Source organism: Macaca mulatta, chromosome 6 (genome assembly GCF_049350105.2).
Source record: "Macaca mulatta isolate MMU2019108-1 chromosome 6, T2T-MMU8v2.0, whole genome shotgun sequence".
Classification (NCBI taxonomy): Eukaryota; Metazoa; Chordata; class Mammalia; order Primates; family Cercopithecidae; genus Macaca; species Macaca mulatta.
Genome location: NC_133411.1, coordinates 90,669 through 98,793, shown reverse-complemented (window position 1 = coordinate 98,793; position 8,125 = coordinate 90,669).

Sequence of the window (8,125 nt, the reverse complement as noted above, 5' to 3'; positions counted from 1 at the left end):
CACATTCTGTCAGGGCTGACTAACATTAAATCAGTATCAGTCTCATGTCTTGTAGGATCCACAGCTCATCTTCTTAAAACCACTTAAGATTTCATAATTAACTCAATTAAACAATGTAAGTCATCTCCTTGATCTTTGACATGAAGGGGTAATTTTCCCCCAAAATAGTACCTCTTTCCTTGACATGATTTAATCTGTGGTTAGAGTATTTAACAGGATTTCTTTCCTTCTTAGAAAATAAAATATACACCTTTCCAATATGAAAAACTCTAACTGATAATGCCATAGCTTACCCAGGTCAAAAGCATTTTTTTTTAAGTTAAAAAAAGAACCTAACTGCATCTTTGGACCTTATGTGAGGTAGTGTCCAGGGTCACTGGGACCCCTACTTGGCCAGTGTAGCTGGGTACCAATTAAAGACAGAAACCCAAGCATTCACTCAAAGCCCCTTCCCAGCTGTTCATCCTAGTGGAAGAAGCCATGAGTACAAACGAATGCGGCATTCTACGGAGGGCTTTGGGGATAGGCTGCTTGAGAACATCAAAGTGGCTCACGTCCCCCGAGTATAAAGCCAGTGACTGCTCTCAGCTTCCATCCACAGTAGCCAAGGTCTGGAATCACCTGAGTGCCCGTCAACAGGGGATGAAGGGAACGTGGCCCGAACACACACAGGAGCAATACTCCACCACACAGCGGAGAGCCCTGTCATCCGCGGCAGCGTGGATGGAGTTGGAGGACATTACGTTAAGCAAACGAGTCAAGCAAGGAAACGGCGCATGTTCTCACTCATAAGCAGGAGCTGAGAGCAGATCTCATGGAGGCCAAAAGTAGGTGGTCAACAGGGCCCAGCAGAGCCCACTCATAAGTAGGATGGGCAGAGGCTGGTAATGTGCACAAACACACAGCCTAATGGGAACACGAGACCTACTATTGATAAATCAGCAGGGGGATGGCAGTGGGTCATCTACCGTGTATTTCAAAACAGCTAGGAGAGAATAACTTAACATAACCAGCACAAGGAAAAGAAACTATTTAAAGTGAAAGACATCCCAAGTACACAGATTTCATCAATATAGGGGTGAATCAAGGTATCACATGCACTCTGAAAATATGTACATATATTATGTATCAACAGAAACAAAATCCAATGACAGAACCATTTGCGAAGCACGTGCAGGAGAAGAATGGGAAGCCTGACATGCTGTGGCTGTGTGTCCCCACCCAAATCTCATGCTGAACTCTAACCCTATGTTGGAGGTGAGCCCTGGTGGGAGGTGATTGACTCATGGGGGTGGTTTCTAATGGTTTAGCATAATCCCCCAAGTGCTGTCCTCATGATAGTTCTCCTGAGATCTGGTTGTTTGGAGGTGCATGGCACCTTCCCCTTCACTCTCTCTCCCCTTCCAGCCATGTGAAGACATGCCGGCCTCCCCTTCACCTTCCACTCTGATTGTAAGTTTCCCCAGATGTAGAAGCCTGTACAACCCACAGAACTGTATGCCGATTAAACATTTTTTTCCTTATTACCCAGCCTCAGATAGTTCTTTATAGCAGTGGAACAACAGTACAGCCCTCAGGACCAGCAATGTTTTCCTTCCACCCAGCGGCCAACAAGGTCCTACACCGTAGCTGGTTTTCCAAAGCTTTGCCAGAATGCTGAAGCTGTTTTGGGGATACTAACTTTCCCCATCTCTGGCAAACCAGATGGGGCATCCTATTTGGCTCTTACCACCTTTCTCAGAGAAACCCCACCTCTGAAACAGCCTCCACCAGGGGCCTCCTTCAGCAGCAACAAAGCTGAGTGTTCCTTGCACTTCCCTTCTTCTGAACAAGTAAACATCTTAAGCTTGTTTTTCCATCTTCCCAGCTCATTGAAAAAATATCTTATGCTTTCTATTTTCCTAACACACACACATGGAAGAGAAGTGCCGTGAGGGCAGGGGCTCTTGTTTTCCCGGATCTGAGCCTGGCCCTCAAACACTAGCCGAATACTAACACGATATCCAGAGGCAGAAATGCAAATATCCATATGACTTCAAATACCCTAAGGACCTAACAGACCGAGTGGCCCATGTAACTATGGTGTGCTGGGCCATTCAACTGGTGTCCAAATCCCTGTCCAAGTGAGCTCTTTAATTTCGAGACTTTTCAGACAGCTGTGTTGTTGTTGTTGTTGTTGTTCTGTTTTGTTTTTATTAAAGGGATATGTTACAATTATAAGCAAGAATATCCCAGGCCGAGTGTGGTGGCTCGTGCCTGTAATCCCAGCACTTTGGGAGGCCAAGGTGAGCGAATCACCTGAGGTCAGGAGTTCAAGACCAGCCTCCCCAACATGTTGAAACCCCGTCTCTACTAATACAAAAATGAACCGGCCATGGTGGCAGGCACTTATAATCCCAGCTACTCAGGAGGCTGAGGCAGGAGAATGGCGTGAACCAAGAGGTGAGGCTGCAGTGAGCCAAGATCGTGCCACTGCATTCCAGCCTGGGCAACACAGCAAGACTGTCTCAAAAAAATAAAAATAAACCAATACTCCCAGTTAGTTCTTCACCAATGTCAGATACATCAGTTTAAAGAAAAATATGAAAGCATGTTTTTATATTTCAGTGTTGAATTTAACCATATCTTTTAAGAAGATATGAAGATAGAACTTCCTCAAGGATTGGGGGAGAAAAAAGCAGTTAAGAAAATCTTAAAACCTCAGGAGAAAAACAAGTATGGGTTAAGACCTCAAGGCAAAACTTTTTCTTTGCACTTTGATTTCAAAAGAACAGAGATGCCCAAATTATGAACTCTCCCATCTGCATTTTATATTCGTCTGTGTCCTTTGAAAGGCTGGAGATGGGATCCCAGGTTCCAAAGTGCCTGGCCGTGGCTTACATCAGGCGGCATCTTTCACAGCCGTTTACTCCCCTGACTGTGCCTAGAGAGCTCTGTGGCCCAATTTACAAAAAAAAAAAAAAAAAAAAAAAAAAAAAAAAAAAAGTCCTAATTTACTCACGTTCATCACTTTGAGCAGAGTCTCAAGAAATGAGACAAATATTGAGACTCCACAGAAGCAAGTACTCTCTTCCAAAAAGTCAAGTGTCAGGTTCCCATGAGCCAGGCAGCTTGCTTACAGAAAGCACTGGCTGACTTGCTGGTTGAATGTTAAATGCATTTAAAATGTTAAGTGATCAAACGCCCCTCCTAGTGGGTGTGCGCGTTGAGCTGGCTGCAGTAGTGATGCAGACCACGTTCTTTCCTTTGGTTTTGCTTCAAGCAGAGCACCCCACACCCAGGAAGAGGCCGAAGGATGGCATCGAGGTCTAGGACAGATTTAAGGAGAGCTGCAGGCTGACTGCCTCATCTGCAAAGTCTCTCATTTCAGAGAAAATCACTGAACAGAGTTCATAACACGTGAATTTTTAAAATTCATATTTCTAATTTCATCCCATTAGAACTTTTGAACCTCCACCTCCCACCTAGAGAACGTCAGCTCAAGCCGATCACAGCGCAGTGCGATTTTCTATAAATAATGTGCACGCCTGCATCTGAGCTGAGATGTGAATGTCTGGAATGTGCCTGCCAGGCCCAGGAGGAACTGCAGCAAGTGTGGGGACACAAGCCGCTAAGGAATCTGATTTGGAGGGAACTGGAGGCAACTAAAACTAGGTCCACTGGTTTTTCTTGGTAAGGTTTGACCAGGCAAACTGTTATCACTGTTGCTAATTTATGGTAATTGGGATGGGGACTTAACAGTAAGTAATTAGAGCAACTACAGAATTTGCTACTCAATTACAATGGCACAGATTCCTGAGAATGGAAGGACTGTTGCCCAGGAATAGAGTTCAAGAGGTCCTCCCCATGCTCCGAGGAACATGGCATTTCTACGCACCCCTGCTTTGGTCCCTGGCCACCACCATCCTGATCTCGGCCATCTGATGGCATCAGTCCCCAAAGCTGGAAACACCTGACACCTCTTGTCACCCTCCCATCTGCCCTGCCTTCCTCCAGTCCAGGATATTCAGGGATGCCCACATACAGGACCAGGAAACCAGGGTTATCCCAAACCAGTGCCTGCATTCAAAGTCCTCCACGGCAGCACAATCACCAATGCCCAATACTCCCAGAACCTTCCACCTCAAAACGGGAGCACATCTGGATTCAAGCTGACAATGCTGCATTCTCTTTGCCATGTACACATGGAGGCATGTCAGGTTCCACCTAAAGGTATCAGGTTCCACGCTGGTCAGGAGCCCAAACCTAGTCACTCTGCATGATCTCAATTCACCATCCACAGAGAAGCCTGCAGTTTTCCTCTGGTGCACAGTGTGGATGCATTTCCCCTGAAGACTCGGAAACAGGAGCCTGGCCAAGGAGGCCAGTCACCCCAGCCCCTGCAAGGCCCGGAAGTGACCCTCTGCTGTCTGCACACAGTACCCAAGTTTAGCAGTGCTGGCTCTGTGGTGGGATCCATCTGGGCCTGCAGAGGACCCGGGGCACAGGAACCGTGCAGCCTGGCTGCAGCCAGAGGCCTAAGGGATCCCCACGAGGCTCTCCAGCCTAGGTGCCCTCACCACAGGCAGAGCCATGCAAGAGAGTTGCCTGCTGAACTGGAAACGCCCCAATCTGCTCAGCCAACACAGAAAGACAACAGCCACCTACAGCTGCTGAGCCCCGAAACGTGGCCACTGGGCCTGAAGGGATGAATCTGGAATTTAATCTGTGAAGTTCTTTTCAAATGTGTTTAGCTATGTAATCAAATCTTTATTCTAATTAAATTTGAAGGAGCCTCTGGCTATGGGCTCCCCTCTCGGGCTTCACAGCTCCAGGGAGTAAGAATGGGAGAGAGAGAGGCCCAGAGCCTCTCTGCATTCTCCACGTTAATTCAACAAGTCATCATAAGGAAAGGCACTCCAGCAGGAGAGGTGTACACGGGAAGAACTGGGTTGGCCCTGACAAGCATGACCCCCATGGCATCACAGCTGCCTCAGGCAACAGGCAAAAGACAATGATGCCCACCTGGACAGGCCACCGGATGTGATGATGCACCCCCAAGCCCTAGTCCCACAGCAGCCAGAGACCACCCGCTGCTCATCCCGGCTGAAACAGGCAGAGCTACCCGAGCTATCAAAAGCAGGAAGAATTAAGGAAGCGATTCCCACGACACACGTGACACTCCTTGGAGACAGACACAGGCTTCGCTGTGAAAGTGCAGAGGACAGTGGAGTCCCTAAGGCAGGCTGCTTCTTCCAACGATCAGGAAGAAACCAGGTCCATTTCCTTGTAGGAGAATCATTTGTACCGTGATTAGACAGAAGACAGAAGGTGGCTGATGTTATCAAATCATCAAGCACCTCACGGCTGCTTCTCCAAGGAAGGCCTGGAAACTTGCAGCCACCCGCGTAGGGGCCGCAGTGTTTACAATGGAGATACGGGTGACCGAGGTCTGGCTTCCTCAGGGAAGCTACATTTGAACTTTCACCACTGAGGAATCGGTCATTTACAGTCACTCACCCTCAATGCAGAAGAGGGCTCAAGACACTGCACCAGACTTCAACACTCAGGGTTGGGGTTAGGGTCAGGGTCAAATTCACAAGTTTTACAAGATGTATTTACTTGGGATGCCAGAAGAGATGCAGCTTCACACCCCCGACCTCCATGGTTTGCTTAGCCCCTTCACCAGTGGATCTCACCAACAGATGACACATCCACGCCTCATCCATGGCAGCACAGAAAACCACTTGGAAGACAGCCACTCCCACCAAGCTTCCTGATTTTGGTGTTTAAAATCTGCATCATTTAAAATCTGCATCTCATACGTGAGATTACACTCCTCCGAACAACGACATTGCCACTGTCATTTCACCCAAAAGGGCTTTAGGAAGTGACACGCGGTCCAGACGCCAGAGGTCGCCGGCCGCCTTACTCTAGCCTAATTCCTTTGTGCCTGTATGGAGGCTTCACAGATACAGCCCATTAATGACTGTATGAGAAGCTCAGGGCATAGAGGAACTCAGTGCTGAATTTTCTCCATTTATCACCCTTTGTTTTGTCCAGAAGACAGCTGAGAAAGGCGGGGGCAGATCATCTCCTCGAGTGTAATGACTCTAGCCACTTCTCTTCACCCCAGGTCACCACTCAGTCAACACCCTTTTGAGAAACCAAAGCAATTCCGTTCCCTTCACTCTGGGTTCCAAGCACTAAATTCCTCCATTTTATCAATTAGATTATCAAGCAGCCGTTTGTAATCTGGACTGCAATCTGATACGAAATTTAAAGCTAATTTAAGTTGCGGTAATAGCTCCTATTCACATTATAGATAAGGCATGAATGAAAACTTTAATCTGTTCATAGGACCAACTTTGTAAACAAACCAATTATTCAAGCAATGATTGTCTTCAGTTAGATGCAAATTACTTTGCTCATAAAAGATTTTCCAGTAGGAATTTTTAAATCCATGGTCTGTCTTTTCTGAGCCTGTCTCTGCACCTTCCCCTGAGTGCACAGCAGGACTTCTCAGGGCATCCCATCAGCAGACCCACTGAAGAGAATAAGCCCGCAGCCCCCAGCCCAGGAATCAAGTCCGAGCCCCGGCAGCCCCTCGTCCAGCCGGGGCTTCCTCACCAGCACAGCACCCAGAGGTCTTCCAGGTTTAATGCCAGGTGTGCGTGGAAAGTAGAGTGCTGGAAGGAACACAATAGACATTCAACAATGCAAATTCCCCCCTGGAACAGCCCAGCAATCCTCTGTACCTTCCCCCAAAGTACCCATGCTAGGCAGGCGTAGAGTCCAATGGGGGTGCCTAGGAATCGGCATTTAACACTATTCTGATGAATAAAAGTTTGAGAGGTCGGTCAGCGAGAGGCTGTCGTGGCCTCCACTCATTTGCAGGCTCTGAAGAGACACAGATTCAGGTAACAGGCCAGACAGGACAGGACAAGGATGGGGAGGTGGAGGGCAAATTCCATGGACCACCATCCGCCCCGCCATCCCCACTGAGACTCCGTGATTTAAAGAGAGGCAAAGCCAGGGAGAAAAGATGCCCGCACCACACGAGCGACTGAGATTTCACCTAAAGCACGCAGCATGTGGCTGAGGGCCAAGGTTGGGCAAGCCAGGAGCACAGAACGGGGTTCACAGGCCCAGAGGTGTCTCCCACACCCACTCCCCGTGCAGACCTCCCAAGCACTGCCTGTGTCTCCTGCCTGGTTTAGTTCCTCCCCGCCTTCTGTGTTGGTTTCTCAGCCGCCACCCACCACCACACAACCCTCTCTACAAGCTTGGTGGACTGAAAAGAGCGGGGGCGGGTAAGATCTGGGCTCTGGGGCCAACGTCCTGCCTGAGACATTAGTTCCAACCCACCTAGCTGTGATGTGAGCCCCCGAGATTTCTCAAATGTGAGATGGGAAGGTAACTGAACCCACTCACCAGGACGGCTGTGCAGACTGAGATTACATATAGCCACACCTCGGCATCCACCACACGTGGGACCCCAGTCGTGTTGCCCCTGATGGGAATCCCTCTATCTATGCCCCTTCTGCTACCAGAGCCAACTCCCAGCAGTAGCTGTGGAGGGTGCATCCTCTATTCCCACTCCACTCACCTCCCATCGCTCCACGCAGTGACCTGCCACGCAGCGGCCACCAGCAAATCCGGCCCCACTGGATAACCGACCACCAGCCCCCCCCCTCACTTTGGGGCGTCTTCCACTTGCAGTTCCGAAGCAGGCCGAGAAACCGCCCTCAAGGGCAGTCACCTGTTCCTTATTGCATGTAATGACCTGCCACGCAGGACTACCAGCAAACCCAGCTCCACCATCCAGGCTCCTGTGGATTAACCGAACCCCCACCCCCCACCTTGGAGCGTCTTCCACTTGCGGTTCTGAAGGGGGCCGAGAAACCGCTCTCAAGGGCACTCACCTGTTTCTTATTGCACGTAATGACCTGCCAAGCAGGGCCACCAGCAAACCCAGCTTCACCGTCCAGGTTCTGGTGGGTAACTGCCCCCGTCCCCCGCTTCCTCCTGGGGTGTCTGGGAGGCTCAGAAACTGCCCTCCACGGGCACTCATCTGTTCCTTATTGCACTAATACCTCATTTACAGAAATCCACTTTGACTTTCCAGCACTGCAGTTGTGACAAT